Genomic DNA, 14,778 nt, shown 5'->3' on the forward strand with positions numbered 1-14,778 from the left:
GGGTGCAGCACACCAACATGGCACAAGTATACATATGTAACAAACCTGCACGTTGTGCACATGTACCCTAGAACTTAAAGTATAATTAAAAAAAAAAAATACAACTTTGGTTAAAAAAAAAAAAAAAGATACTCAGTGGTTGTTTCTACCCATTCAGTGGCCAGAGCAGTGGCAGCTGCAGACCAGTTCTCCATGGTAGGCTGTGTTATAGTCTTCAGTAGGGAACTGCTGAATAGGCACAGAAGGCATCTTCATGCCTTCAAACCAGACTGCAACTGCAGGTTAAGGAGCAGTAAACTCAGCAGCTGGAGCAGTCCTTTCACCCTGAAATTCCTCCTTGGTTACAGCTTTCTCAGAAGCAGACTGCCCTTCCTTTTTAGTGTCTTTGCAACAGTAGAAATCAGACATGACCTCCCATGGATGTTCACAGGAGATGGTGCCACACATGCACAGAACTTCCAGGCCAGCACCCATCACATCAGACCCATTCAATGAGTTTCCTAGTTGTTGCATGGATGGCAATGTCCAAACAGTGCAGAGGAGAATGTGTGTTACACAGAGCAATGGTAGGTATGCTAACATAAGATGCCTCTGTGAGGGGCTGGTGGTCAGTCCTGGGATCAGTAACCACCAGAAGACATGGCTCCCAGAAGGCTGCCTGGATCTGGATAGTAAAGGTTCCAGGAATAGAGCCACCAGCAATAGGAGTGGCTCCATTGGCAGCAGCAAACTTTGCCTAAGCCCACTGGCGAGTATTCCCTGAGGACATGACACTGACATCTGTCGTTAATGGCAACAATGGCACAAGTTGCCAGCAGAAGCTTCTCCCAGGTCTTCTTCAGATTTATGGTATAGATGCCACCACTTTTGTTTTTGGAAATGTACTGTTGCACTTGAAAGTCAGGTTGGTGCCATCTAAGTGAGTTTCTGCTGCAAGGAATTTGAGAACATCCTCCCTCATTTGCAGGATGTTAAGGGCTCTGGACATTGTGAAAGTTTCCCTTTAATTACAATGGGAATCCAGAACAATACAGTACAGGCCTCTCTCTGAGTAGCAAGGAAAGCTACTACTATCTTCTGAAGCAGAATATCATAGCTGTTTTAGGTCTATTTTTAAGAATGCATAAACTTAAACTTGGGAACTCAGGCATTAGAGATTAATTATGCTTGTTGGGCACAGTGGCTCATGCCTGTAATCCTAGCACTTCGGGAGGCAGAGGTGGGTGGATTGCTCAAACTTAGGAATCTGGACCAGACTGTGCAACATGTGAGAACCCCACCTCTACCAAAAATACAATTAGCTGGGTGTACTGGTGGGCAGCTGTGGTCCCAGCTACCCTGAAGGGAGAGGTGGGAGGATCCGGAGAGAGAGAGAGAGAGAGAGAAGAGAAAGAAATTAATCATGTTTTCCAGGAGTCTCCTGAGAGAATATTTCAATCATGTCTACAGACTAATTTTTAAATTAAAATTTAATATAAAATTTGTATTGGGCTGAATTCTGAGAATACTTCCTTAATATTTCAGAAGTGAAATACTTCATTAAAACCTTACCGAATCCCATCTCTTCCAATGGCTTTACTCTGATCTGTCTTGTACCCATTCATCCTTTCACATACCACTCAGTATAAATCTACTACATACCAGGTCTTGTACAAGGCAGCAGTCAGGGCTACTACACAATTAAGGAATGATCCTCACCTTCAAGACATCTATACTCTGATGAGAAAGACAGACAATTTAACAGATAAATATAATACACCATCTGAAGTTCTAATAGTAACTTTGTTCAGAGAGTTCTGGGATCACAGAGAAATAAAAGGATTAAACGTTAACTATATACTAGAGAAAATGAAGTCCAGAAAAGTTCAGAGAGAAGATGATTGTGAGCTAGTTATATTCTCTCCATCCCTGTCTCCCCACCTCCAACCTGCCATTAAGCCTCTCTCCCATCATTCTATCCCTTCCCCTTTTAAATGATAATACCATGTGATTGTTAAGGAGCTTTCCCATAGTAAATTTCTCTACTGCATGGTCACATTTTTTTTTTTAAATAGGAGTTGGGGAATATTATGCTTCCTAATAGTCGAAGTTATAATCAGGTTATTAATGACTTCAGAAGGAGAAATTACATTTCTACTTACCCTAAACTTTAAGATCTGTCCTAATATCTTCTGCTTTTTCTGTAGTAAGATATATTTTGAAGATCACATTTCTGATTAAGTCTTAGTCCCTTGGCTAGGTTCCAGGTTCAATGGGATTTAGGAACACATTAACATACCATCAACCAATTATTTCATGGCATCAAAAAATTTCATATTTGCAAAGACCTTTGCTATTGACATATCCTTTTCACCAAGACACTCATTTTATTCTCAAAAAAATTCCATCTCACGCCTATAATCCCAGCACTTTGAGAGGCCGAGGCAGGCGGATCACAAGGTCAGGAGATCAAGGGCATACTGGCTAAAACGGTGAAACCCTGGCTCCACTAAAAATACAAAAAATTAGCTGGGCATGGTGGTGGGAGCCTGCAGTCCCAGCAACTCGGGAAGGCTGAGGCAGAAAAAAGGCGTGAACCCGGGAGGTGGAGCTTGCAGTGACCCAAGATTGCGCCACTGCACTCCAGCCTGGGGGACAGAGCGAGAATCCGTTTCAAAAAAAAAAAAAAATCCCTAAGTTTGTTTGGGCATATGTTTTTATTCCCCTTTTAGAGATGAGAAAGCTAAGATTCTCCAAGTGCAGTAGCAGAGACTGTACTAGACTCTGTGACTGTTTTCTTTCTCTTCATGATGTCTTTCATGCACATGCCCAAATTAAATTAGTTCCAGGAGTGATTATTACAACACAAGGAAGGTTTAAAAACTAGTCAGTAATTTTGAATATCTACAGGACGTAATAGTCCTAGCACTCAAAAGTATTAGAACTGCTTATTTTTTCTTAAACATATATCTTATATACATGCTAATATTTGACCTATGCTTTTAATTATTTAGTGATCATAGCAAGTAAATTATTACTTTTGATTTTAATTGAAAAAAATCTTGTTGAATAGCAATACGATTTTTCAGCTCAATAAAGGCTGAAATATCTAGCCTCAGGCTTCTCTGTGTGTATATGTGTGTGTGGGTGTGTGTGGCAGGTTGAGGATGCTCTGAGATTACCAAATATAATAATAATTATAATAGCAATTATAGTTATAATGAATATTATAATAGTGAGTTAGAAAATTATTTTCTCCTAATAAATCAATGAGTGAAAAGAAAGTCTATGTGAATATGAGCTATGTGTTAAGTTGTTAGACTACAGTGACAGCTGAAGAAGAATTTACATAATACTATTATCAAAAGCCATTTTGTTCCACAGAAAGTTGTGGAGAGGTCTACCAAGTCTCACCAAGAACAGCAGTTTCTAAAGATAAACTTTAGACAACAACCCAGAGTCCCAAATGATTAGGGGACATTTGATAAAGATCAGATAAAATGAAATAAATGATAATCTTTGCTGTAAATCATGAAAACCGGCAAAGAGAAGAACAACAGCCATGTAGAGAGGCCCTATACCTTAAAGAAATTATTGACAATAACTTTTTCATCTCTAATCTTCCACCTAAGGATTTACACTCAAGCAAGTCTGAGATGTCATCTGGGAAGTTCTGGCTAGCTGCCACTGAAGAATTCTCTCAGGATGAAATGACTATGATGAATTCTCTTCAATCTAAGGTGGGCCTTGTCACTTCATTTTATCTCCCTGCTGCAGACGAATATGTAAAATCAGAAAATGACCTAATGGTTTAGAGGTCTTAATGCTGCATTATCATCATTAGCCAAATAGAAATCAGAAAGTTATTTGTCAAGCATAGAAACTGCATTAGTCAGCTTTTGTTGTAATAACAACCCAAAGGCTAAGGGGCATACAACCACCAATATTTTTTCCTTGCTTAGAGGTCTCAGGTTGGCTGTCACTCTACTCAGCTCTGTATATCATTCTAGGACCTAGATAAAAGAGTAGACTCTGTCTGGGATTTGTTTTCTTTATGGCAGAGGACAAAGATGGAAGAGTTCATGCTAACCTATGGACTGACATTTAAAACATCTGCTTAGAACTGGTGCTATATCACATTAATTGTTATGCTATTGACCCAACCAAGTCACAAGCCCAAGTCAACCAATGGATGAGTTGCCTTCAGGGGAGTACCCAAATCCACATGTATTTATAAGGGACGAAACACACATTTTTATATGTCTCTTATGGAGCAGAGGAAGCATAGCTGGGAACTGTGCTTATTATTGATTAATTGCCTTTTAGCTCCAAATTCATTATTCTTGCCTTCACTGTGAAAGTGGATCTGGGCCCTTTAATTTCCCTTTGTCAGTAGACACTATGTTAAAACTTGCGAGTAGAGGGCAATGGAAAGACGTTGTAGAGTACGTCATCATCCTTCCTGGTTCCAGTGTACTTTTCTAGACAGGTTCCTGATGTAGCTTCTCTTATTCCTGACTCCCCTAAAGCAGATGATTTCTCCAGTCTGGCTCTTGGAGCCTGTGTAGCCTTTTCAGTGTCTGCCTCCCATAGTCCAGACGTCTTCTCCAGCAACTGGTTTTCTCAATGTGTCCAACTTTCCCAGCACCTAGCCTTCAAAACGCAGGCCCTTTCTCCAGCATTATTCACTAGCAGTGTGGTGGCTTCTAGGGTTTACAGCTAGGTTGCTACTTTCCACATAGCTTCTTCAATCCCATCTTCTACAACGCGGCAGCTTCTCTGGTGCCAGGCTCCTGCAGCACATGTAGTTTCTTTAGCACCTGACTTGGGCAGTCACCGGTGGCCAGCAGCATCCAATGACCAGCAACTTCCCCTGACTCTCCCCTTGGGCAAAAGATAACTTACCTTGAACAGTTTTCTCCTACACCCTAGACTGTAGATTGCTGGCAAGTTCCAGAAGCCAGATTTCCAAGTTCTGCTGGTGTGGCAACACAGTGACCTCTCTGCCATTCAGTTAACCGTGGTTGCACTCTTTCCAACTAGGTCTGGATCTCAGCCCTGGGGGAGTCTCTTCTTTGGGTGAAATGCAATCAGTTCACCCTAGAAGGTAGTAGTTGAAATCCCGTATTTTTTAGCATTCTCTTTATTTCTTATAGGCCAGTTCCCTATTACTCCAACCTCCTGTTATAGTTAATTCTTTATATTAAACTTCCCATGTTCAAATTACTGTGCAGTTTCTTACTCTCCTGATTGAACCCAGACTGATACAGGAACTATAATATAAGCTATCACAGAGATCTAACAAATGGAATCAATGAGATGAAACTTGTTGTTTAATGAGATAAATTAGCCTAACACATTCATTTGCACATAGGACAGGGATTCTCAAAGTCTGTTGGTTAAAGCTTCATCTTTCTTGGGCATTCTTGGATGGGTTTTTCTCTTTGTGCATCTCTGTATCTGACCACACTTGATTGCCAGGATTTTTCTTAAGCTCTATGAATAGCATCAGATTATAGTCAGGCTCTTTAAGCCTCTCTGAGAACAGAATTAATTCTCCTTATTTTTCTCGACTTGATTTTGTGTTGAATTTTAAAGGACATCTAATTTTCTTTCTTTCTCCAAATTCTTGAGCTTAGCCTACTGGCTCCCTCACTTAGGCCAGTACACATACACATTAGAAAAGACCTATGAAGTACAACATTTTTAAAAGCACCAATCCCTTAAAAGTATAATTGCTACCTCTCAGTTCTGATAAGCTTAATAATCTATAACTATGAACTTAATTATCAGAGTATGTGTAAAGTATATATAGAAACACAAGGATAAAATTTGTATAAGCACTTCTGTTAAATAAAAATATATCATACAAAATCATATAAACTTTCATAATTTAAAATTTATTTTCTGAGAACCAGCACAGCAAATGCAAACCATTTTATTGGGCAAAAAAGAACCTAACTTGCACTTTATTGTTCATTTATTTATTTATTTATTTTTGAGATGGAATTTCACTCTTGTTACCCAGGCTGGAGTGCAATGGTGTGACCTCGGCTCACTGCAATCTCTGCCTGCCGGTTCAAACGATTCTCCTGCCTCAGCCTCCCGAGTAGCTGCGATTATAGTCACCCACCACCATGCCCAGCTAACTTTTCTTTTCTTTTTAATTTTTATTTTTAGTAGAGATAGGGTTTCATCATGTTGGTCAGACTGGCCTCGAACTCCTGATCAGGTGATCCACCCACCTTGGCCTCCAAAATGTTGGGATTATAGGTGTGAGTCACTGTACCCAGCCCGTAACTAGCACTTTAAATTAATATGTGAATATATTTTTTTGTAGAAGTGTTGGAGACTGAAGCTATTCCTCTCAATCAAAAAATGAGGAAATCAAATAATTATTTGAGAAAACACATAATGTTTTATTTTCTTGTCTAAAATCTGCTCTAAACTGACTACTGATGTGGATAATTGATGACAATAAGCTCAACATGAATATATTGAATACAAGGTAGGTGTCTAACACTGGGATACAACGGGGGAAATCTAAGAAATGTTTTTGAGAGAGACACAGAAACAAAGAAAGCCAAATGGAAAACAAGGTTACCTTAAAGCTGTGCCTAAAAAGCCAGGTAGAATCCACGGCTGCTGTAATGTGTGATAAAGTTTAATTGCTGCTTTTGCTTTGCTCTCTTATAGCCTCTAATTTGATATAATCTCATATCTTACTAGATACCATAGGTTCTCTGTGTTAGCTATAAGATTCAGAAAAGTAGTTTTTATGTGGTCATTATAACCTCTAAAAATCTTTTCCTGGCCTCTTGCACAGAATTCCAGCTTTTTAATTACACAAAATTGTAGATTTATGCTTGTGAATTATGGCATTTACAACCTGAAAGAGACTTTGAAGATGTTCCATTCCTAATGTCTCATTTTATAGATGAGTAAGTTAAGGCCCAGAGAAGGGAAGAGATATATTCTGGGTTATAGAGATGGAAATCACTAAGGTTTCATAATGCCTACATTAGTGATCTTCATAGTGCCTAAAATCATGTGGACAAAAAGAGTGAACCTGGTTTGATAACAGAGAGTACTACTTGTAAAAATGAAGACTTGAATAGCTTTAACTGAAGGAAAAAGGCTGGCCAGGGGGCTGTCTCCATGCTGTGTATTATGCTGAGAATGTGTGGCTCCTCGAGATCCCTATTTTTACCTAATTTAGGAACTATTACCCATATATGGCATATTCATCCTGATAAAAACAGAAGCAGCTAACTAACACTTAGAGATTCTGAGTGTGTCTCTGTGTATCTTTTAAGCAAATTTTTTTCTTTCCTTTTCTTAAGCAAACATTCTTTTCTGTTTCCTTGCTTACTTATTTGTATATAAAGAAACTTATTTTTAAAATAAGAGAAGTTGTTGCTCACTTCTCTTTGCAAACCATCTGGCAACTTCATTTTCCAATGACATCCAACAAAAGGGAAACAGTAAATACAGTAACAGGAGAAAAAGTAAAGACAGGTCATCTCATCGATGAAAGAACTTATTTACAACCAGATTTGAGCAGTGCTAAATATTATGCTCCAAAAGCATAAATAATAAAAATATTGAGGGGAAGTTTCCATCTTTACACTTACTTCTCATTAATTTGAAATTGACATAACTTTTGATTTAATGGGAAATAGAAACAAGCATAAAAAGGAAGTGTAGGTTCATAATGAAGATAATAAGCAGGCTCTGCCAGATGGCACCATCAAAATCTATGGCAGGGCACACACAGAAATCAAGTACCAATTTTCAAATAAAAAAGGATGAATAAATACGTCTTCATCATTTTTATATAATCATTTTTTCTATAATGTTAGAAAATTTCGTATAGATACATCTGGTTGGAATGTGATATTTCTGTTTAGTGCTTTTAAAGATGCACTTATTCTATCACACTGCATTTGCCATTTTTGCTGTCGATAATTGATTTATTATTATTCATCATCTTACTTCAAGAGACTTTGGTATGTCCCCTTTCCCTTGGGTCCATTGGGTCATCAGAATTAATTAATTCTTCCCTCTTTATACAACTTATGGATATTAATAGCTAGGCAATTTCACTGGACCATAAATCGTATCCCTGCCATTTCCATGTCTTTTGTCTTTCTGAAACATCGTATGAATCATGCCCAGAACAACTTTCAGAAATCAAATTACCACCCTATCATTCCTCTACTCAGATATCCTCCATCAGAAACCACATTCCTATCCACTTACCTATGGGATTTACCTATTGAGTTGAAGCTATCCTCTGTCTAGCCCCAATAAGTCATCCACTAGTTCCCTGAATATACTCTCTACCCTATCCAATAAATTTTCTATTTCCAGAATATACAATTAAGCCATTTCTCAAAATGCTCTCTACTAAATACGAAATCCTTGAGTTTTAAACATTTTACTTTTCAAAGATTTCCAAACACGTTTGAAAAACATGTTTGGAACCCCGTGTTAAACAAAGTGAAACGATTCCCCTTTTGCCTGATTTGTTTTAAGAGAGCTTTAGCATGTAGCGACCCTTTTTTATGAAGGCAATTGCTGGATGCAGTGTGTTTATATGCATACATATATTAATATTTATGTATTAAAATCTTTCTATGTATCTAAATTAAAAGCTTCAGAAGAATTAAAGGTATGGTTACCATATAATCCAGCAATTCAACTCTTAGGTATACACCCAAGAGAAATAAAACTTACCTATACACAAAACTTGCACGTGAATGTTTACAGTATCATTAGCCGTAATAGTCAAAAAGTGGAGACAACCCAAATGTCCATCAACTGACAAATGGATAAACAGAAAGTGGTATGTCTACACAATGAAATATTATTTGTCCACAAAAAGGAATGAAGTACTGATACAACATGGATGAACCTTAAAAACATTATGCCAAGTGAAAGAAGCCAGTCACAAAACATTGCATATTATATAATTCCATTTATATAAAAGTTCAAAATAGAGAAATCTATAGAGACAAAGAGTGAATTTGTGGTTGCTTAGGGCTATGGGAGTGACGGGAGTGGAGGGAAGTGATCCTAAAATGTATAGGGATTCTTTTTGACACGATAAAAATGTTCTAAAATCTACTGTAGTAATGATTGCATGTATTTGTGAATATATTGAAAACTTTTGAATTTTACAATTTAAATGGATGCAATGTATGGGCTGTGAATTTTATCTCAACAAACCGGTTGCTTAAAATGTTTCAGAATTGCAGGCACCACATTTGTATCCCTTCTCTATGGCTGTATTATAATTAGCAAATGCTTAATAATTATCTGACACATTGCAAGAATGAGCTGACAAAAACTCTTTTACCCAGTATGGCCGCTGGATCAGCATCATTGCAGAGCCCAGGAGTCTGCTAGAAATGCAGATTCTCAGGTTGATCCCACACCTGCTGAATCAGAATCTGCATTTTAACAAGATCTAAGGTGATTCATATGCACATTAAGGACTGAACTGTAGTATCTTCTAATTGTTGAGTACACTAAACTTTTACACAGTTATTTTGCTTTCTCATGCTTTAGGGTTTTTTTTTTTAATAGGGATTAAATCAATTCACTTTTAATAAAGACAGCATCTAATGAATTATAATTAACCTAATTTTCCTAGCTGCAGTTTTAATTTGTTTTCCAAAGCTCAGTCAGGCCACCAAAATGTGATGATTATTTAAAATAAAAGAAGTGATATAAAAGTAAATAGATCGGTGATTTAAATACAGAAAAATCAATATAAAATAAATATGTTTAAACATAAATATAAATATGTTATATAGTTATACAGAAAATTTAATTACAAAAGATTTGAATGCAGAAAAATAAATATAGATATAAATATATTTTAAAATAAATACAAAAATAAATAGATCAAAGATTTAAATACAGAAGCTTCCAGTTCACTTCTTCAAAGTTATACAACAGATGATTTTAAATCAACTTATTTTCTCACCAATGAAAAGCAATTTATAAACAATTTTTTTCTTACTCTTGTCTACATTTTTTGATGGATTACCACAGGGGTCATCTTAGTTATGCTAAAAAATTATTAAATATACATGAAGCAGAGAAAAGACATTTTGTTTGTACATCTCATCTGGATGGTTTATGCTATTGCTGAGACTGCTATAAGATTTGAAGTGTCCCACTTCAGTAAGCTTGTCAGAACTAGAGAACTTGATAACTTAGAAACATGTGTTTGATACAGCATAAAGTATATATGTATATAATGCATTCCTTTACATGATTATTCTTGTCTCTCCTCTCTCCTGCCCTTCTCCCAGACCTCTCATGCCCACACAGGAGAGAAACCTAGGGCATCTTAGTTCTGCTCTTCTCCCAACCCTGAAATGGGAGCCACTAGGACCCAGTGCCAGTCTGAGACCAAGCAAAGCTAACACCTGTTCCCTTCCTATGTGTGTTCCTAGCCAGCAATGACCTCCTACAGTATGCGGTGCCCTTCAGGGGGTCTGTTACTTGAGTGTTTCCAAATGGTTTTATACAACATCAACTGCCTTTCTCATTCTGTGAGATAGACTTAAAAAATCATGTTTGAATGACAATAATTAATTTATAATCAATTACTCTGTGTATTTTGATAAATAATCACAAAAGCCTGTGATTTCATACAATGTCAGAGACCTGCTATCTCACTTATTAAAATGAGAACAACACTTTTTAGAAAAATTCTCCAGATTCTTTTCATATATCTTTCCTATTTATAGGAAATGTAAAATATAAGACATTTGTATTTGTAATAGCATAAATAATTCTGTATGTTTACAATATTACTATTCTTAGGAATATACTTTGACCAATGAGATACTCATAGAGAAGATATAAAGTAAAAATACAAATAAATATGCATACTCTCAGAAGGTTGGGTTTACCAGTAATACATGTAGAATACATGCATCAAATTGCATCCATTGGGACAAACAAAATGAGTGATATCCTTTTATTATGATCTAAATTAAATTCAAGGAAGTACAGACCTGGCCTGTTAATAAACTAAGAATTGGAATTAATAATAAAAACAGAAAAGTAACTTGAATTTATCAACTACAGTACATTTTTCTTTTTTTCAGAAATGAGTAGCTTCATTTCTTTCTATGATATCATATGCTGAGGGTGACTGGTCATCAGAAGGCCACTAAAAATACAAACATATGAAAGTCAATAGCAGCAAAATAACGAGTCAATTTTAACCGACTTATTTCCTGCTTAAAAATCATACGTATGTATTCATAGGCTCCCTTAATCAGTCCTTATTGCAAGAAAAATAAGTCTCCATTATTTAAAAATTGATGAAGGAATTTATTATAGCAAGAAAATTAAAAAGTCATTCATCCATAACTACTTTTATGATAGTAATAGAAAGAAATATGGATCTTGTAAGGGCAGGAACCAACCCTCTACATTTCAGAAGTCCAAAAAGATCACGCTTCGGAATACAGGATCACACTGATCTTTTGATGGGTATGATTTTATAATTAAAAAAATACCTAGAAGGTAAACACACATCTGAAGAATTCAAGACAGGATGCATCCATTGGAAAATATTTCTGGGAAATAAATATAATAATATAATCTTTTAAAAATATCGGCTCATTTTTAAGACTACTAAACAGAGAAACTAAAAAATAATTGTGAATGAAACTAAAAATTTTATTCTTCAGAATATAAAATACTTTATGCTTCCCAATTACAGTAAAATTTAAGGACGATGAGCCAAATTTTGGTACGGAGGTATCTTGCTGCTTAACACGTTCAGACACCTTCACACAGCCATTTGCCCTGATTGGCTGCTTCTGCTTCTTTGTTTTTGTAATGAGTGACATGGGCTGCTGAGGCAATAAGAAGCCTTTTGATGTCTTGCATGTCAGCTAAAGACCTCTAAGACCTAATTTTTTTCTTGTCTGCCTCTTTTGGCACTACCTGTAGAAGCCATAACTCTCATAAATCTGCACGCCCCTAATGAAATCTGCTAAGTGAGCCAGCTCATCTTGGGGAATCTGTATCAGCTATGGTCTCTTCCAGCTCCTCTCAATTCTAGATACTCTGTTGACTATAGTTAAGTGTTAGCTGAAAGCAGAGGTGCTGAAGCGATTACTCAAAATTATTGGGGGAGAAATGATGGACTTTATTTAAAAGACTGGCTTAAATATACATAAAGCTGATTTCCATTTTCATAACAGAGTTTCAGATTTGAATTGTATGTGTTTTCATTCTAGTCTAAAAGACACATATATTTAAGAATTCTCTCAGAAATTTCTGCAAGGAATGTCTTGGGAACAGCAGTAGTAGCTTTGTTGTTAAAATCCGAGATGCCCTTCAGCGTCAATCAGGAGACACAAGAGACAGCAGGACAAGTCATACTGGGCAGAACTCCACTAGGGAATTTTATTAAGGAAATTAAAGAAATGGAAGGTTGGTTGTTCAGTCCCAGGGCTAAGTGATCAGTGTCTGTCCCGGTTCCTTTCAGCCCATTTTGATAAAGATAACCCAGTGGGTTATCTTTTTCTCCTCTTAATTCTCATAGCACTTTGTTTGTGCCTGCCTTATATTTACTCCTGCTATCTTACACTATAGCTGTTTGTGTATCCATCTAATCTCCTTTATTGAACTGGAAACTCCTGAGAGAGAAAAAGATAATACTGCACATTTTAAAAAATTTTCAACAACAAATAGCATAGGAGGAAATAAAAAAAAAAAAAAAAGAAATAAAAAAAAAACTGGAGAGAAATAAAATTTCCTAAGCATTAGGCAAATATAAATGTTACTATTTTGAGGGGATACAATAACAAATTCATGTTGCCAGCCTGAATTTTGAATTAATTGAGATCTAATTCAAAATAGTCATATGGAGACAAAATATCCATTTTATTTTTGTGAAAATTAAAACTGGATAATAGAATTTAAGGGTGCAGCAACAATGGGCTTCCTAAAAATGCATGCAGAATTAGACAAACTCTACCACCTGGTCCCAGGTGTAGATGGAAAACCTGTCTTCCTCATGTGGGGTCCTGGCCTGGTGAAACTTATATTTAAGCAGAGCAGCAGACCAGAATGGTCACTTTTTGCAGGCATTTGCAGGCCCCAAAGAGAAAATATGAATGTGAACTAAACTCAACAGACCAATTTATTTCCCCAAACTCAGCAGTGAGGTATTTTCACTCCTCTTCTCTTGGGAAGAAGGCAGTGGGAGATGTGAGGTGCAGACAGAGGTCAGGAATGTTACTAATAAACAATCCCTGTTTAGGTGAGCACAAAACAGGGGAAAGAAGGTTTTCCTACCATTGACATGCTTTCAAACCACATCTTATTTGATCTTTCAACTTATATAAGGCTCAGCATTATTATTCTGGTTTTGTAGATGAAGGGAAAGCTCATAGATATTAAACAACTTGCTCTAAGTCTCACAGCTAGTAAATGTTAGAGTCAATATTTGAACTGAAAATTTGTGCTCTTTGTTTGACATAGAGCACACTGTAAGGGTCTGATACATGCTTGGTGAATAATAAGAAAAAAAAACTCTGCATACATTTATGAATCAAGTAGATAAATCCCCCACATTTTAGTGGTTCAAGTCTTTCAAATGTAATAATTCTGTATTGTAAATGTGTTTCTATAAATTAAAAATGGACAATCTTTAGTATATGTGGATAGACTATATTGGATTTTTTTCCAAATTATTATTCATCTGTATAAATTTCAATAGCTGGCAATTCTAATAGTTGACTACTACAATAGTTGGCTAGCTCTTGGAGGCCAGGTAATTGCTATTACTTTGCATGCTCCATAACAACAATAGAAAGAGGTCCAGAGTTCCTTTATAAGTGACTATTAAGAGAAGCAACATGCAGAAGTAGAAAAAGTCTTCATAATGATTTCAAGTTTTCTTAATAAACTCAAAATAAATATGCATGTATATATATATATATACACACACACACACATATATATATATATACACACACACACACACATATATCGTATTTTATTCTTCAAGTGCCAATGGACTATATTTGGCACAATACATGTTTTTACTAAGTTGAACAACTACACATTAGTGTGCTGTAAGTATGGGGAGAATTACTGATTATTTAAGTGTCTCTGAACTAAGAAGAAAATAAAACACACAGGCTTAAACTTAAACAGGAGCAATATAGGTTACACATAAGGAACACTTTCCTGATCACAAGAGTTATTAAACAGACATCCTCCCTTAGAGATCTCTAATACTAGGGTAAACAACTAGCTGGTTTAGATACCATGCTGTCTGGAGGCAAAGAGCTAGCCTGAGTGAACTCTCAAAGATATAATATAATTACTTGACTTTCATGTAAAATATCACATAATCATTTTATATTCAGGATGCTTACTGATACTGAAACTCTGTGAAGAAATAACCATATTTGGTACTAATCTGGTATTCTCAAATTACCCAACACAGTGCTGAACACATCATAGTTACCCAATACATGTTTACTGACCAGACTGATTTTTCAATGAAGAAGAATGACAAATGGGAAAAGGGGAACTGGCTTCTGTTCTTTGCTTTACAAATAAATTGTCTAGGACTTGGAGGAAATCAGTCAATCTCTCAGGGTCTTAATTTCCCTCCTCTGACAATCATGGCTGCTATGAGTTGAGGGCCTCTCTACCCCCACAACACTGTGACCCCACAGTCAGACTAGTCTGCATCCGGTTCATGCTGTCCATTAATCACATCAAAAGGAAAGGACACTGGATAAC

The 14,778-nt window shown here is 36.4% G+C and overlaps 1 pseudogene; it reads right to left on the bottom strand.

Moving 5' to 3' along the window:
- Positions 1-110: 110 nt before the first annotated feature.
- On the bottom strand, positions 111-988 carry LOC105516745 (annotated as a pseudogene).
- Positions 989-14,778: the final 13,790 nt, after the last annotated feature.

Source organism: Colobus angolensis, unplaced genomic scaffold (genome assembly GCF_000951035.1).
Source record: "Colobus angolensis palliatus isolate OR3802 unplaced genomic scaffold, Cang.pa_1.0 Scaffold289, whole genome shotgun sequence".
NCBI classification, from domain to species: Eukaryota; Metazoa; Chordata; class Mammalia; order Primates; family Cercopithecidae; genus Colobus; species Colobus angolensis.